The sequence below is a fragment of the Ammospiza caudacuta genome, chromosome 28, assembly GCF_027887145.1.
Source record: "Ammospiza caudacuta isolate bAmmCau1 chromosome 28, bAmmCau1.pri, whole genome shotgun sequence".
NCBI classification, from domain to species: Eukaryota; Metazoa; Chordata; class Aves; order Passeriformes; family Passerellidae; genus Ammospiza; species Ammospiza caudacuta.
This window is the reverse complement of record NC_080620.1, coordinates 879,480-897,822: the sequence shown is the minus strand read 5'-3', so window position 1 is coordinate 897,822 and position 18,343 is coordinate 879,480. Positions and strand designations below refer to the sequence as shown.

Sequence of the window (18,343 nt, the reverse complement as noted above, 5' to 3'; positions counted from 1 at the left end):
AAGGGCACTGGATTGCTTGCTGAAGTTGCAGTGTCTAATATTAGCCACAGGTCGGATACTTTAGAAAGCCTTTCAAGAAGGACAGAGGTTGTGGGACAGCTTTCCTGCCTGTAATCCCCTGGAGCAGCACACTCAATAGCAGCTCTTTGAGGCTTGTAACCCAAATCCTGCCAGGCTGCGCAGAGAGCACAAATGGCTCTGGGATACTTAGGTCTGTACCTAAAATAGGAACAAAGCTGCTCCCATGTGCCTCCCCCCAGAGCTGGGGGAGGGCTCACATGATATCTGAGAGTGCCCGTGCTGTCTGCATCTCTCCTCTTTCTGCTTCACTTACAAAGTTGTACCTTTCTCTCAAGATACTGAACTTTGGCACCAGGCAATAAGCCACCTTCTCTGCACACCCACGGGTGTAAGGATATCCAAGGACAACCAATTCAGGCTGATACATGGCAGGAAGAATGTGGCAGTAAGACAGTGCAGCAGCCGCCAGCAGCAGGAGCGGGTGAGTGAACTGCCATGAGCAGCGACGCGGGTGGGGTGTGGGACGTGCTGTCTCTGCACAGAGAATCTGAGGGCCCTCTGTGACCCTAAACATCAGGGTTCAGAGTCCAAATGACACCATAAGAGCAGACACCAGTGCCAGGACATTGGGGTGGGGGTGCCAGCGGGAAAGAGAGTAAGTGGGGTTGTGTCAATGGGCATCACCTGTCACTGCAGGATTTAGGGCAGAGTTCAGGTAGCAAACAGCTGCTGAGAGACACATAAGGGGGACCCAATTAAGCCCAAACAAAAATTTCTGCATCAGGCTTGAACAAATGAAGAAACTAAATGGCACAGAATTCAGGATTATCTAAGTGGGAAAAAGGAAAGTACATACACCAAAATATCAAGACAATGGTGTTAACAGGAAGCTGCATGTTAACTTCCTAGGCAATAGTATGATCAAAAGGAATGTCTTGAGAGGGTGTTGGCCCTCAAAGAGGAGCTGTTATTCCAGAAAATTCATAGAAGACATTGCTTTTACAGGAATAGCCATTGGTAAATGGAAGGAGATCTAGAAGATTTTCAAATTTTCCTAATCAAGAATGTTCTTTAAATCCCACCAGCCACTCTGCATTTCAGGGTAACTAAGATGGCAGAGACCTGTTCAGAGCACTCTGAGCACACTCTCTAGGAGAGTATGTAATTTATAAGGGTCCTGTTAGTGAGACTAAGCTCTTGCTGCTGTAGTGTGCAGGCTTCGATGGCATTCACAGATCCAGGCTCTGCACCACTGGCTCATACATTCCATTCCATTCCATTCCATTCCATTCCATTCCATTCCATTCCATTCCATTCCATTCCAGCTGTACATTGTTTTTTAATTGCTAGACTCCTTCTGCTTAAGTCATGTAAAACCCAACACCCCACTGGCCACAGCCAGTGCCAAAATGATGCCAGGTCTGGTACCGTGAGCAAGCAGATGTGGAGGCACCCAGGTGGAGCTGGAATTCACAGCCTCTACAGAAGGAATCAACAGCAGACTTGGAACAGAGATACCTGCTTTCTGTGAAGACACTGGGGATTTATTTTAATGACCTGGCTTAGATGATAACTTGAAGACTTTAAGACTCCTCAGACTGTTAGTGTTAGGAGTGTTGGCATGAGTAATGTCACTGATTCAGAACATGAGCATTTCTAGAGAGGAGGTTTGGTGCAGTTAATTATGGTTGGGTTCCTCTTGAGAAGCATCAGTGATGTGTCTACCCCCTGACACCCTCATTGCCTGACCATAAACATATGCCTCATCATGATCTACAGGAAAGTCAGTTTCTGAGTTTGTCTGCTAGTGATAATTCTTTCAAAACTCCCACCTTACCCTCCTCTGACAAAAAAGCCATAAAGTGACAATAGAAGGGCATGTTCAAAAGGATAGTCCTGTCAGCAACAGCATCTTATCAAATTTCAGGTGTAAATAACTGCACGTTCTGGAACCTGTGCAGTTCCAGTTAGACACTGTCTCACAGCATCTTCTCTCAAGACCTGGGGAATTGCAGTATCTCCTGAAGACAAGCCTCCCCCTTTCTTCATAAACAGGATCTATTTCAAGAGTAGATGAACCAATTCCATGAAAATGCTGTGTCCTGGTCTTGAGTTATAATGGCTTTGGGATCCTCACTAGGATGGAGAGGTGCAATAAGACAGTAGGATGAAGTGTTATGAGAGTCACAACTCAAGAGTGACTTAAATGCAAGAATCCACACAAGGTGCGGTTGTTGCAGCTAGAGCAGTAAGGCTGCAATGGGCAGCAGCTCTGCCCAGATCAGTGCCATAGCAGGTACAAGCATTCGCTCACCATTGCCAGACCTGAGCACATCCAGCTCTGGGGGCACCAGTGCTCAACTGCATTTGGAGTTTCATAGAATTACAGAATGGCTTGGATTGGAAAGGACCTTTAAGTCCATCTCATTCCCACCTCTGCCATGGGGCAGGGACACCTTCCACTATCCCAGGTTGCTCCAAGTCCCATCCAGCCTGGCCTTGGACACTTCCAGGGATGGGACAGCCACAGCTTTCCTGGGTAAAGTTTGCCAGGCCTCACCATCCTCACAGGGAAGATTTTTTTCCCAGTATCCCATCTAAGCCTGCCCTCTGGAAGTGGGAAGCCATGCCCCCTTGTCCTGTCCCTCCACTCGCTCTTGTCCTTCCTCCTTGCCCAAAGTCCTCCCCAAGCTCCCTTGGAGCCCCTTAAAGGAGTAAAAGGGGCTCTGAGGTCTCCCTAGAGCCTTCTCCAGCCTGAACTAATTGTGCTTACCTCAGGTCCTGCTGACTGGGAGGAACTTCATTTTCCCACTCGAGGGTGCTGTTCCCATTGGCAAAGGCCACCCTTCTACTTTTCCAGTGCCCAGCATCACATCCCAGAGCTCACAGACAAAATGGCCATCAGGCTTGCTCAGAGCTTCATTTGGACTCACTGAACAGGGTTTCAGAGGGTAACATTCTCGTGGACTCTAACTAGAAGACTTGTTTGACCTCTGAACATATTATCATCCTGTTCATAGTGGGCATCTGCTGGATAAATTATTACATTTTTATAAACCTGTGTATACTCATAAATATATTGTCATACAAATACTAACCCAGCAGGGGTTCAGCAGTCCATATTCTGAAATGATAAGTGATTTTGAAGTACGTCATATCCTAATTGTTTCATGAAGTATTGAACAAACCTGATAGGGAAGAGACTGGGTGCCCATCTTTGTCCTTCAGTCTCCTTTGGATGTCTCAAGGTACAGATCCCAAAAAACCTGGTATCTTTCATGGCTTGAAGGCAGCACTCTGCAGAGGGATTGAATAGCAGTATTCAGCACTTGTAATTCTAGACTCACCATGATTTATGATTATGGACTGCTGAGGCATGCAGGGTTAGCACTTCTGAGCAGGGCTCTGCTCTGAGCTGCTTTGCTGTTGTGCTGCTGTGGCTCTGCGTGCTGGGGACCCTCTGGTGAGGACATAGACGGGTCTTCCTGAGTGGGAGGACTTGGATCACACTTCTGTAACTAAAAGAGTCAAAGTGAACGCAAGGGAAATGAAAAGGCAAACAACACCTGAGCACCTTCCTTTGCTCCAGGGGTCTTAGATGGTTTTGTTCCACCTACTGCACACACTGAAACAAGTAGACTTTTGCTCGTGGAAAGCCCAGTCCCAATCCTTTGGAAGTCAGTGGGAGTTTTTGTCAGTGGGCTTCAGATCAGCCCCAGAAAAACTGGCTCTATAAATATGGTGATCGCAGATCAAGCACTGCTTTAAGACGGTTTCAGTGATGCCACACAAGTACTGGATGACCACCTGCTTGTAGGTGTACAGGTGTCCCCTGGGGCTCTGAGATGGCCAGAGTTTCCTGACAGGATTGTAAAACCAGGCCCCCAGTACTTTGTGCAACTGTGTTCTCTGATATGCTGTGGCAACCTGGCTACTGTAACCGAGACTGTTTACAAGGCATCCCTTTGCCAGCAGCTGGACTGTGCATTGCCTAGTGAGAATGGAGCAGGTGAACTCAAATGGGTAAGCGAGAAAACTATCAGCAAGTCACTGTGTTTGTTTTAAAATTGTTCACATTTCTGTCTGCAAAGGTATTTATAACCATGCTCATCATAACCGTGCTGACTAGAGCTTTAGAAAAGTCTGGCAAGAATAAGCTGATGGACAGCATTTCAGTGAGACAAGGGAACAGCCTTAAGTGCTCCAAGAATGCATTATAGCACAGGAACAGCAAACAGGATCTGTGCTCCCAAGGCTCGAGAGCAAGAATGACGGAGTGGAATTTTTTTTGGCCTGCATAACACAGGACAGAATAGATCATCTCAAGGGTTTTTTTTTTTTTTTTTCCGGCCTTAAAATCTATCCAGCTGTACTGCACTGATTCCAAAGCCGTGGTCCACAGAAGGAGCACTTTCTCGCTGTTTCGACTGAAATACTATGCATTACTTTAACCCCTGTTTTCCGTGTAAAGAGCGGCTGCAATTTCGCTGAAGGAGCCTCGGGTCCCCTGCGCCGAGATCTCCCCGCTCGGCCGCCCTGAGCCGGGAGCGGAGCAGAGCAGAGCGGGCAGCGCCGGGAGCGGAGCGGAGAGAGGCAGTGCCGAGAGCAGAGCGGGCAGCGCCGGGAGCGGAGCGGAGCGGAGCGGAGAGAGGCAGTGCCGAGAGCGGGGCAGCGCCGGGAGCGGAGCAGAGCGGAGAGGGCGGAGCGGGCAGCGCCGGGAGCGGAGCGGAGCGGAGGGAGGCAGTGCCGAGAGCGGGGCAGCGCCGGGAGCGGAGCAGAGCGGGCAGCACCGGGAGCGGAGCGGGGCAGCGCCGGTCGCGGGGCAGTGCCGGGCCCCGCGGGGCAGTGCCGGGCCCGCCGCCGGCTGCTCGGCCCGGGCGCGCAGGGGCCGCTGGCGGGGCCCGGGCCGGAGGTGAGCGGGTGAACGCGGGCGAGAACGGGCGAGGGCCGGGGGAGCCGCGGGGCTGCGGGGCCCGGAGCGCTCAGCCCGCGACGAGCACGGGAGCGTCGCTTTTACCCCTGAATTGAGGAAGATTTTCTTGCTAGCAATGAAAACTGTTCTCAGAGAAAAGGACGGCAAAGCTGGGCAGGAGGCTGAGATATTTCGTTTGTGATTTGAATTGGTTTTAGAAAGATTTGTGTAATGAGCAAAATTCAAGTAGGATAACGAAAAAAAAAAAAAAAACAACCAAGCAAACCAACCCTAATTTTAGACTGGAGTTGCCAAAAACTTCAAATCAGATACTTGACAGCAAATTCCACTTCTGGAATCGTTTAAAGCCTGACCAGCTGGTAGGTTTTAGGAGGTAATGGCAATGAGTTAAGAGTAAAGTCAGGTGTCAGGGTATGAGGTGAGTGTTTCTGGAGCAGACCGGTGTTAATTTGCAGTCTGACAGCTGAATTTTAGCTAACCAGATTGGAAAATGCATCTTTATTGATATCAGTTTATCATCATTTAAAGGTAATTCCTTCTTTTGAAAATGTAATATGGAGTTTTGTGAGATAAGTTTTGCCAAAGTCAGATGGAAGATGTGTGTGAGAGGACGCACGTGGTGAAGTTTGTCCTCAGAAGGAATCTACCTCTCCTTCAGCCAACAGTGAGAACTGGGGTGAGGTGTGTGACTCGGCTGCTGACTGATGAATCTACAAGCTCAGGTTTGTCAAGATAGCCATGAGGTTTGAAAATGCAGAGGAATTTTTTCTGTATTTCTGTTTAAAAGAAAAAAAAAAAAAGGATAAAACTTTTTTTTACCTGGGAGTTATACACTGACAGATAAGACTGTGAGATGCCTATGTTCAGAGCAGCAAAGAAGCTGCCAAAATGGAAAAATGCAGCCAAAAGAGCTTTTTACTGAGAATCAAAGCTGCTGAGGCTCATTAGCTGTTAAAATCTGTTGAAATTTGCATATAATATTAATTTTCTTAATCTAATCCCCATCTAATGTCAGAGTTATATTAAGGAGATAAAGCAGAGTAGAGACTTCACAGCTTGACAACTGCTTCCAGACAGGAAGGAGGGTAAACACCTACAATGAAAAATTATTATTGTCCTTTTCTTTTGTTATAGTCTACCAAAATCCACAGAAACGGCTTTGTTTTGCTGTCACACCAGTAACTACAAGAGACTTGGCTCCTCTGTTCACATGTGGCAAAGATCAGATTCATGCTGCCAACCTTTCATGTTGGGCTGAAGGATTTCAGCTTTAATCAAAATGAAAATCTCGTCTGAGTTGGTGTCCTTTCCCCATGTTGTTGGACAGTGTCTGGGAAGCCCCTGAATTGCCAAATGAGACACAAGTGGTGTTTGAGGATATCTCAGCTCTCTGCTCTTGCTTCCCAACCTGCCTGAACTCCAAAGGCTCACGGTTGTGTACTCGTGCAGGCATCCTCACAGGCTTCCAAGTTCAGTTTCCTGGCATCTGCCTTTCTGTTGAAATAGAGTTAAAGAAGGCTTCTTTTTAAAGCTTCTCCTCATGATGGAGCTTTTTCCTTCACTTCCTGAGGTCACCAGATTGATGGAGCGCATTTCCAGTGGGTTTTTAAACACCACTTACAGTTTCTGATGTCCTTTTGAATGCAGAACTTAAATGATGTTTGATCTGAAGGACAGCATGAGCTCTGGAAAGTCAATATCTTGACAACATCCAATCTTTTATAAACCTGGCAGTGTCCAATAAACACAAAAATAACTAATTCAGGCATTCCTGCAATTTATATTTTCTCTAACAGGCAGGTAATGAGAATCCTTGATCATATTCATGAGCCCAAGAAGGTTCAGGAAAGTCCAATTGCTTTCTGTTCTTTGAGATACATAACAAGAAAATTGATACTGTTTTTCTAAATTGTATTTTCTGTTTTAGCTCTAGCTTTTATAAAACCCTAGACTCTTCCCTGCAGAGCTCTTTGGGGGAAGTTGCTTTCAGGCTCATAGAGTTATCCAAATTTTTCTTTTCTGACATGTTTATGGCAGAGAACAATACTTTGCAGGGCAGGGAAGGAAGTGAAAGTCTTTGTAGATCACTTATTTTAGCATTATTCTAGGAAGTGGCTTATGTGGGCTCAATATACACAAGTCAAACTGCAGAGCTGCTAATTCTGCTTGTGAAAAGTGATTGTGGTAAAGGAGTGTTTAGTCAATACAGCTACAGATGACAAGGCTCCAGCCATCTGGGTGCATGCCTGTTGCAGAATGAGCTATTTATTGGGGATGAGTTATTTGTTGGGTGCAGGGAAAACTCGGACACTCAATATGAGATCAGCAAGCTCCGTTTATTGAAGAGAGCATCAGACACTTATACAGCAAGTAATAAGCTCATGAATATTCTGTAATTATACTTTTCTAATTCTTAGCTACTCTCCCAACACACACCTGAGCTTGGTCTCCTTTTCTTCCAAGGCAGTTCCAAGGTACAAGTCCATGGGACTTCTCTTTTTGGAGAGCACTGTGCACAGCACTGGTACACGAGCTGGGTTTGTGAGCAGTGCCTGTAGCAGATGGAGGCACATCACAGCTGAGCTGCAGCAGCTGGGTTCTCACCTGCCATGGTCAGGATGACTTGTCCAGACTTTGGAAGCAGTGGCTGTAAATGAAAGATCCCTCAGCGAATCTTTGGATCCTAATTCATAGTAAATTTCTCTGCAAGAGGGTAAAATGCAGGTAGAATATTATTGTACACTACTTTTTCAGGTCTAAGATGAGTAGGGGATCATTCTTTAAGCTTGTTACTCACTCCTGAGAGAAATAGGAGAAAAATACAGGCATGGTGTTAGGTGTGATATGATCCAGAGGGTCCCTCAGTTGTGTATGTGCACCCAGAAATTGCTTGGGGGTGCATCTGTCACATATTTAGGCTTAATTTTCTGGTGGGTCTTTGTGTGTGTGTGTGTTTTGGGTTTTTTGTTTGTTTGGGTTTTTTTTTTATTTTTAGTTTGTCTTTTTCTTTTTGTTGTTGTTGTTGGTTTTTGTTTGGTTTGGTTTTTTAGGTTCCTTTAGCAAAGGTCAGTAAGGACTCGATGATATGAATGGTGATATTTCCAGGTGTGATGTAGCAGATGGGTATTTGGAGCTCAGCAGAGGTGCAGTTTCATTGGCTTGAGCTGCATTCCTGCAGACAGAGGTGCCACCTTTGCCAGGTCCAGGCCACTTCCCATTTCCCCTTACACCTTGCATTGAGCTGCACAAATGATTTTGAAGCCAGGAGGTGAATTGCACTGAGGAACTGGCACGGGGTAAAATCACCCCCAAGTGATAAAAACTGAAAAAGTTTGGTTTAAACCCAAATCTTTTCCTCAAGCTGGTTCTCTGTGAAGCCTCACAAATGCTGTGCTGGGCATGGTGGGTGGTGCAGTGATGTGGGAGGGCTGGCCAGGCCCAGGCTTTGATGGCTCTGTGGGTTTACACTGGCTCTCAGTTGTGAGGAGCCTCTCTCAGCAGGGGCATCTTCGTGCTGGAAAGAGCAGCAGTTTCATTTTAAGGACTGAAGTGGATCTCTCCACCCACTGATACAATCTTAAAGGAAGCACATCTGTTTCTTTTCCCACTGTGGTCCTCCAGTCTCAGGCTTTGTTCAGGTGAAAACAAACTTAGAAGAAAGGAGATTGTAGAACATGAAAGAGCTGACATGCACAAGTCAGAACAAATAGTCCATCTTGATTTCCTCTACTGTAGGGTGTAAGTAACATGTACTTGTTCTTTGAAATGCTGAGTCATTATATCACAGCATTTTCTGAAAAATATCATTTGTTTAATACATTTAGGCTCATTGGATATATCCAGACATTACTATGACATAACAAGTCCACACTAAAATCCAGTGGGGGTGCAGCTGAACTGAGGGGCACGCAGTTTTGATCTGATTCCACTTTAGCTGTGAATTTAGAGCCTGCTGATAAGAACAAAAGTGCCATTAGATTACTGGAGTCAGAATTGTTGATTGTGCTCTGTGTTTTATATCCTGCTTGTATTTCTAACGTCTGTTCCAGGTTTCTTCCTGTGGGAGAAAAGCCACGCTTTTATATAAAGGAAAAGGAGAAGTTAAAAGGCTTACTTAAAAATAGGTTGCTCTTGAGGAAGCCGAAATCTTGTAATTATTTCTTACTAGTAAAATTAATTATCCTCGTTGCAGCTAACATTGAGATATTGAACACTTGAGTGGCATCTGTTGCCGGTGTAGAGTTTGCACGTTTCCAGCACTGTTTCCTTGCAATGCCACACACTGCAGGTTCTGGTAAAAGCTGGAGCTCAGGGAGCCCCTAGAGCTGGAGTGCACCTGAGAGGAGCTGTAGGGGAACCTCTGCCAGGAGCATGGACAGCCCTGGAATGCCCAGTGCAGGTTCTGGCTCTGGAGGAGTTCCAGGAGCTGCTGCCAGCCCAGGCTGGGCCTGCGAGGCTGCCACGGAGGGCTGGGGATGCCAAGTGTTGTTCTGCACTGGATGCACCCTGGCCACCACAGCTCCTGTCCCTGGGCCTGCTTTGGTGTGACCACAGCTCCCACACACTGACCTGGCTGTGGGGCGCTTCTCACCTTAACTGAGTGTCTGCAAGTCTCTTTTGTGTCCTTAGCCACCCTCCTCATTCAAACAAAGGTTTGCATTTTATTGTGGGTCTCTGCTATATGCATGTATTCACCTTTAGTGCATCTCTATCGAAGGTTTCATATATAATTCTACTGGCATTCTATAGCTGGTTCTTCTTAAGTAAAAAGAAAAAAAAGTCATCATTTTCCCAGTTTTGAAAGTCCACTTAAGGCTGTTCTGCTGGGGGTTGTTTTTATAGTGTATGCCTCAGCAGGTTTGTCCAGAATTGAACAGCAATGTCAAGAACCCAGTGCATGTTCCCCACTCCTTTTCCAATATGCAGTAGTTTTAATTTAATCCAGGAGTTTTATTTGGAAAAATAGGAAATACGTTCAAAGAGGACTGCAGTAACTCCATAAACTTTGAGACTGATTCACCTTTTACCGAAACTGGTTTTGATCAGAGCTAGTGTCTTTGTTTTAAAAGTAAGTTCCAAAAATAAAGAAATTCTTAAAATACTTTTCTTTCTGAGGTTGCTGCACTGGTAGTCACAGGTTATGGCATATGCCTTCCAACCCAACAAATGCCAAGGCTTTGATTCAAAACAGATAAGGAAAAATAAATTGTGAAAGAGGTAAACTACAGGCTGTGTTCACATTATTTTGTTTGCAATGAGCAGTGTTATTTTTATCCCTGAGGTACTATAAGAGCTTTTGGGACAACAGCTTCCCTGTTGTTCATCTGTCTGTCTTCATACATATTTGAAAGATCCTTCTGCAGGGTTTGAAAGATGAATTGTCAGAGTTTGTGTTTAATGTTTTCAAAGAAAAGATCAGAGGAATTCTTCTGTTTAGTGAGGATATTGAATTAAAAGCATGAAAGCAGAATTCCCCAAATAATCACTTCCGTATGACTTTTTTTGTAAAGTTACTTGTGGTGAACTGAAGCAAGGAGAAAGTGACCCTCGGTATCAGCATTTTAAAAATAAACCCTTAGCTCAGGCAGCGTGAGTCAGGGCTGTGCCTGGGAGCAGGAGGAGCTGCTGGTGGGATGGGAGATGGATGCAGCAGGAGATGCAGCTGGTGGGATGGGGGATGGATGCAGCAGGAGGTGCAGCTGGTGGGATGGGGGATGGATGCAGCAGGAGGTGCAGCTGGTGGGATGGGGGATGGATGCAGCAGGAGGTGCAGCTGGTGGGATGGGGGATGGATGCAGCAGGAGGTGCAGCTGGTGGGATGAGGGATGGATGCAGCAGGAGATGCAGCTGGTGGGATGAGGGATGGATGCAGCAGGAGGTGTTGGTGATGTGCTGGGGGATGCATGCAGCAGGAGATGCAGCTGGTGGGATGAGGGATGGATGCAGCAGGAGGTGCAGCTGGTGGGATGGGGGATGGATGCAGCAGGAGATGCAGCTGGTGGGATGGGGGATGGATGCAGCAGGAGGTGCTGCTGGTGGGATGGGGGATGGATGCAGCAGGAGATGCAGCTGGTGGGATGAGGGATGGATGCAGCAGGAGGTGCTGCTGGTGGGATGGGGGATGGATGCAGCTGCCTGGGGCTGGCACCCTGTGCTCGGGGCCGGGCTCTTCACCCTCTGCAGCCACCACGGTGCCGGCTCGGGCAGGGCAGCCAGCTGTGGTGAGGTGAATCAGTGTCTGTTCTGCAGAGGAATTGGAGGAATAAATGGGGTGTCCGAGTTCTCCCTCAGGTCCTTCAGCAAGCACAGGGCTCCTCAGCAGAGCAGGAGGAGCAGGCCAGCTTGAGGAGGGACTGTGTCCTCAGAAGACCAAGAGGACCCCCAGGGCTGAGCAATCCCAATGAGCCCTGTCTGTGTCCAGCGGGATCACTCATTGAAAGGATCCCACTGCATGTGTGGTTATACCATCCCATAATGCTGGATTACTGGATAAATAGCACAGTTGTGCTGAATTTCTGGATAAATAGCACAGTTGTGGCAGCCATCAAATCTTGACAATGAATACACCGTCCTACAGTGATTTGTTTATGTAATAGATAAAGCTCCATTGGAGGCAGGTTCTCTTCGTGTTAGGCACCTTCCAGCAAAGAAAAGAGCCCAATTCCTACGGAAACAACTGGAGTTTTACATTGTGCTTTATAGGCTGCTCCTATCACAGAGCTTTTAAGTTATCTGTGCTAATGAAGAATAATTCATATTCACATTTGTTTTTCAATGAATATCATCATGTGATAGATTGCATTACTCATTAAGCAGTAATGCTTGTGAAAAGTGATTCTCAATGGTTTTAATCTTGGAGAAAGGCAAATCTTTCTATCAGTTGCTATCTCAATGTTTTTGACATATTTTGCTTTTGCAGTAATGTTGGGAATGTAGATGTTCTCAGATAAGGTTTTACGTTTTGTGTTTTGAAATGAAAAATCATGAAAGCATGTACTAGTTTTACAGGTAGGAGTATAATTTAAAAGAATCTTAATTTTAGCGTAATTAATTTTTTTCCCTAAGCTTTGGAACAGGCTGGGGAGTTTGCAAGAACAAATACCTGGGAAACTGATGGAACTGTTGATACTGAAATTTAAAGACAGCTCATAGAAAGTAATTAAAGCCTGTGTGTTTCCTGCGTGAGGGAGGAGAACGAGGGTTGTGTGAAAAGTCATTTACTGTGTGTGTAGGTGTACTGCATTGCAATACAGGATGCCTCCCTCAACTTCATGCAACAGATTAATCCCAAGTGATAGGTAAGCACTTTTCTAATCTATGTTGGCATTAAAGATGATCCAATTCCTCTTTGCTGTTTGATCTTTGCGAGGTCTGTGGCAGAGGTTGCCCAGATCGGTCCCTGAGGCCTCCTTGTTTAACACAGCAGGTTCTCTTGTTTTGACCCAGCATTGGCTGTTCAGGAGTTCAGCGCTCAGGGGGATGCTCAGAGGTGCTGGGGTGAGGAATTAGAAAACTTGAGTGGGGAAATGGCCTGGCTGGAGGAGAAAGAGAGACAAGAGTGCTTGATTCACTGTAGGGCTTGACTGTATGTATTAGGAGCAATGGTGACACTTTGGGCTGCAGGGAAGTGGGAATTGCAGGTGAAATAATGGATGAAGAGTTTCTGAGGGCTGACAGACTGTGGGACCTGGGGTGTGGCTGAAGACAAAAGGACAGGAAAGGAGGAGCTGTCCTGGAAGGGACCTGAGGGGCTTGCCAAGGGGGATTCTTAGAGGTGAGGAGAGGGCCATCACACCAGTACGATTATTTAGGAATGTTTATGCTTCAAAAGGGCTGGAGAGCCAGGTAATGCATTGGAGAAGCATTGCACTGTCACATGAGCTCATAAGAGGCTTTATTGAGTGCTGTGTTGGTATTTTAATGTGATTCAAGTATGGCTTGGAAACTTGAACCTACTACCTGCTTTTTGTTATTCTCAATTTTTAAGTTAAAATTAAACTTTTTAAGGCTTGGTATATGTTTGTTGAGTAATAATCAGTAATAATCAGTATGTTTGTTGAGTAATAATCAGTTGAGTGATTGCAGCTGTTAGTAGAAACAGTGTCAGGAGTGTGTATTGTCATGAATTATCTGGACAAGTATTTTTTGCTTCTCCAGCATCTGAACATCTATGCACATAAACTGGGTTGTAAGGCCAGAACTTGCCTTTGAAAGAGTTTCTCACAAAGTTATTGCTGCCCAGACTCAAAGTCTTGAGCCTTATTCAGTGTGTATTCTCACAGTTTGATTCCTTTTTGTGCCTTTCTCTTCCAAAATCTGCCAAAAGGCTTCTATTGGTGCATGAACTGCTTGTTGGTACAATCTTTGTGGATAAATAGCATTTCTGTTTAAAGGATTTTTGACAGTTTTTACTGTCTCTTAATTCAGATTGAAGGACATGATCTCATTAAGGTTGCCTGACTCTTTCTTTGGTACTGATAAATTTAGATAAAGAACAGGTGAGCAGTTCTAGGAGAAGTAATGTCCCTCTTGATTCTTTGAGTGATCGTCCAACCTGACTTCTTAGCTCACTGTGGCCTGAGGCCAATAACTTGATTTTCTTCCTCAGTTCTATCAAGTGATGTCAGACAGTGACGGCTGTTTTTGCAGTGAGACTGGAGGAAATAGTAGATGTCAGGAGAAGGAGTGAAGGAAAAAATGCAAAGAAATTGATAAGTAGCTCATTTGGGGTTTATAGGAACCTCCTTCTTGTATTTTACATTTGCACTCTTGAGAAGCCCACATAGGGACTGTGTGTTTTGTGGAGATGTTGTAGCTGGTGCTGTGACACCAGTGGTGTCTGATGTTCTCACTGAGCCATGATATGGTTTGTAGCTTCCTGCACAGACCAACAGCCAGCATGCAGCCTCCTGTGGTTTTTCGCTGATTTTTGTTTGTTTTGTTTTTGTTTGTTTGTACAGTTAATGTTCAGTAGCAGAACATTGTTCCCAAGTGTCAGGGCAACAAGGTTTTTGTTACCTCACTCTGTCCTTGGAAGGCGTGTTACTTCATGTTAGCATGTAATAGGAATGTTGCTGCATTTAATAATTCAGCCGTGAACTAGGTGCTGGCCAAACAGCAAAAGTCTTCAGCTTTTGTCTCTTGCTTTTACCCTGATAATTCAACACAGCACTTTGTTTTTCAGTCTAGTTTGATGAGTGCTGCAGTTCAGCCTAGGTTTTTTGCAGCATTAGTAGGGAAATATCTCCAGGTTCTTGGAGGAAAGATATGGTAGAAACAGCTGTGGTATTTCAAAATTTGAATCTACCTTCTTGGGTTTTTCTTAAGTTTCAGGAGAGGAGATTTGTGCTGCTTCAGGGATCTGCTTGGCAGGAGCTCATGGGAGACCCTCCTGGCAGGTAAAGGTGCTGATCTTCCAGGACAGCCAGGTCCAAGCGCACAGAGTCCATTGCAACGTGCAAGAGGACAAACAAACATGGTAGGAGCAAAGGAGCACGGGCATGGAGCTGTTGTTTGAGCTCAAACACAAGCAGGAAGCATCAGGAGGGTGGGAGAGGTATGAATGGCCAAGGGCAATATAGAAATGTTGCCTGGGGAAAGAAGGATGCAGGGAGGAAAGCTCAGCTGGAGTGAGGGGTGTGAAGAGCACCCAGAGCAGCTTCTGAAAGTACATTGGTAGCAAGAGAGAGGCTAAGAAAAATTCGGACACACTGCTCTGACCGCCTTCTGACCAAAGACATGGTGAAGCCGGAGGTATCTGGGGCCTTTTCTGGCCTTGTTTTAGCTGAATAAATTAATGCCTGTTTTTCACAGTGCAAAAGCAGGAAGTTGTACTCGTTCCCCTCAGCGAGGGATGGCTGAATGAGGAGAGCTGTCTGATTTGCATTCTGACGTGCTGAGTGACATCAGCTGAGCGCTGCTTGCTGTGGGTGATACCTGCAGGCTGCTCAGAGCCAGCACTCACAGCACAGAGCCCAGCAGGGACGGAGCTGGTGAGTGGAGCACGAGGTATGTGAGCTTAGTATGTAATTTATGCTGGGTGAGGAAGATGTTCTCTGCAGATCTAAGTAAGCAAGTTTGTCTATTGTGGAACTTTTATTTGCAGTTTCAAATGTTTAATTGGGCATTTTAGGGGTTTTCTGCAACAGAGCTCTCCCAAGAGATGGAAATTTTGGCCTTTGAACAGAGCAGCATGTGACTTGGAAAATGAATTTATTCTTGTGTAAACAGCGGACATGAAATAATTTGGTAGGAAATGTCAGCTGGTAGATCTAAGTGAGGAGAACATCCAAAAGCTAGGAAGTTGAGGGTAACTGGACATTGGTGGAGAAACAAGACTGCACAAATAATTTTATATTTTCAATTATTTTCCAAAAAAGAGGATATGGAGAACAGAGTCTGGGTGAGGAGGGTGAGCCTGGAGAACATAGTGTTGGTGATTACAAAGGTGAGGAGGTTGTGGTTTCGTTTCTCTTCTGGTCACAGTTGAAACATCTTATTTGATTCAAAAACAAACAACTACAGAAGCTGTAGTTCTAGGGAAAAGGGTGTGTAGAGTCACAAGAGAAAGAGATAAGAAGGCTGAGGAACTAGAGAAATAAAGCAGAATTATCTGTAGGTAAAAAGAGATTAATGACAAAACCTGTACATGTGGTTGGAGATTCTGCATCAGTTATGGCCAGAGCAAGCAGGCTTGTAAAAATCTGCAAAAGAAGCTCAAAGAAATGGAGGTGTAGAGGGTGCTGGGTTCCATAGGAATATTACTTTGACAGGGTGAGGAAACATGCTTGGAGAACTAAGGCCAATAAGTAGTTCATGGACTGGAACTATATGGAAAGGTTTAAATATCTTTTCATTACCATGGGAGGACCTTCTTAGGCATTTTTCTTAATTGATAAATTTCAGTTGAGTCCTTTGGACACTGTCCATCCATAGTTAAATTTACATTATAAGAAAAGCCTTTAAATGGTGAAGAACCAAGAGAAACATAGTTTAAAAAAGGGATCTCGGGCAGGGGAAGTGTTGTTTTGAGTAAGGCCATATCCGAAAGCAGATATGACTCCAGGATGGCTAACAGAGATGAGGAAATGGAAATGAACATATCAAAACTAAAGTGAAATTTGAAAAGCTTAATGCATTCCCTTCAGGCAGGTGACTCTAACTAACTAATCTCCATCTCAGTGTGCTGAAAGTAATGCTACATGTAACTAAAAATTTTGGAGCAAAGATTTTTTATCCATAAATTTTACAAAGTCTTTAGTGATTTTTTATCTATAAATTTTACCAAGTCTTGATATATATTAGAAGAAATGTATAAAAGATTTTACCAGAAAAAAAGAAGCAAAAATTATCCTAGAACTATAATACTATAAAACCAGTATTGTGATCATTAGTGTGAAAGTTTAAAACAAGAAAAATCCTTGGAGATGGAGATTAAGATATTAAATATAATTTGGGTGTTCAAAAGATAGCCTGCGCTATGTTAGTCAGAGCTTTATTTGATAAAATTATTTATTTCCACCTAAAAGAGACATGGTAATTTTCATGTCTAAACTAGTATCTTCTCTTGGGTTGCTCTAACAAGTAGTTTTAGTTGAAGACATCAGGATTATGGGAAGTATCAAACAAGAAACTGCCTAGAAAAGCTATCGGGAGAGAATTTACTCATGGAGTTCTTGGCTAATTGATTTCTTAGCAAAATGAGTTAAAGGTTCAAATGCATAATAGGCAATGGAAACTCAAATTTAGGCAATATGGACCAGAGTAGCGCAGGAACGCAATGGCTCCAAATTCCAGTTTGAAATAACAGGAACCTTTAGAACTATACAGAGGACTTTGTTTCTCAACCCCAGTTTCTCGGGAAGATAGGACAAGCCTCTCCATTTTGGTCTCCAGCATATCAAGATTGAGGAGGCTTTTTTGGTTTACTTTAGCCTCAACCCCATGGAAAAATAAAGCAGCTTGACTCGAGAAGCAGCATAACTGCATCCTTGTGGTGGTGTGCTCCCCACTGAGTGGTGGTTTCCCCGTGGCAGTGCTGTGCTGCAGGGGATATTTGCATCCTGGGAAAACTGGCCCTACCAGGAAGGCTCTGCAGGAATCCCTGGGCTGCTCCGGCAGCCGGGCCATTCATGTGGGGCTGCAATTAAACTAATAAGACTTGGCTGACCTAAATGGCTTGGCCCAGAGCCACTGCAGGGATGTTTGTACCTTTGGCATGGTTCACCCACAAACCTGTGTAATCCACCTGCAGACAATGGCCCACGCCTGCTGTAATTGAGCACTCAAAGGCCTCTGCAGCCAGTTCTTTCCAAGATGTGTAAGCTGTTTCTCTCTGTTTCGTCTCCACCCTTATCTGCTATAGTCACACATGTAAATTTATATGAATATTTGTGTACCTATATATTAATGTTTTTCTTGGGAATGGAGTCTGTAAGTGAAGCAAGAGAGTAACTCTTTGAAGATGTAAGCAACAGTTACCATTGCCTGGGTAAACCTGCTTAGCCATTTTACCTGTGAGACGAGCAGTAACCTCCTTAGCTGGGTGTCCTGCTTCTTCTCAAGCAGTTCTGCTTCAAAAGCGAAACCAAGCACAAGCTTGGCCCTGCAGGGCTCAGTGAGTGGTGTTCTGTGGCTCGGGGGGGAGCCCTGCTGCGCTGCTCTGCTGCAGGCACTGCAGATGCAGCAATTCCTGCTCTCCTGGGAGCAGCCCAGCCAGCCCAACAGCAGAGACCTTTGCAATGCTGAGGATTCAGATGAAACCACTATGTTCACAAAAACCAAAAAAGCAATCCAACACCAGGAAAGGCAAGATTCAATAAAGTAAATACAGTGGATGAGGCCACTGGGCAGCAGAGTCCAGCTGCTTCAAGACCTTCTGGCTGTGTCACCTCAAAGGACCTCAGTGAATTCCCCCTTTCCAGTCTCCTCTTGGTGCACTATGGGCTCAGGAAGTGCTGATGGCTTGTCCTCCCTTACCCAATGGTGTAGCTGTGGTACTCCTCTGGTTTTGATTTCATCCTTACATGTACCTTTCTACAACCAACCTAAAGCTGTTCTTTCAGCATTTACTATTTTGTTGGTTGTTTGTGAAGTCCTTATGTTGATCTGTCCAGTGTTTCCCAGTGCTGTTTGTTATCTCTGCTCTTGCTGAGCTCTGTGTGAGGGGGTGTCTTCTCTGTCAGACCTGTGTTCAGAGCTGAAGAGCTTGGTTCTGCATGTTCAAAAGCTACACTGCAGGATAGGTGCAGTGTGAGTGCAGGATAGGTGCTGTGTGAAGTGTAAAGAACTGAGAAAGAATGGGCCCACTTACACTTTTCTGTGGGTGCTCAAAGGGCCTTTTAGACACACCATTGTCTTCAGCTTTCCAGCAGCCTTGACTTGAGAATT

At 45.2% G+C, this 18,343-nt stretch overlaps 1 protein-coding gene across 2 annotated transcripts in view; it reads left to right on the top strand.

Moving 5' to 3' along the window:
* Positions 1–377: 377 nt before the first annotated feature.
* Positions 378–18,343, top strand: part of LOC131568843 (ceramide synthase 4-like) — a 45,135-nt gene continuing 27,169 nt past the window's right edge. The window contains exon 1 of one of the 2 annotated variants that reach the window (XM_058820968.1): positions 378–502. The gene's annotated coding sequence lies outside the window, so the exon portion shown is untranslated. Of the gene's footprint in view, positions 503–4,804; positions 4,934–18,343 lie in introns of those variants that run through there. The other variant, XM_058820969.1, reaches the window with a different exon arrangement.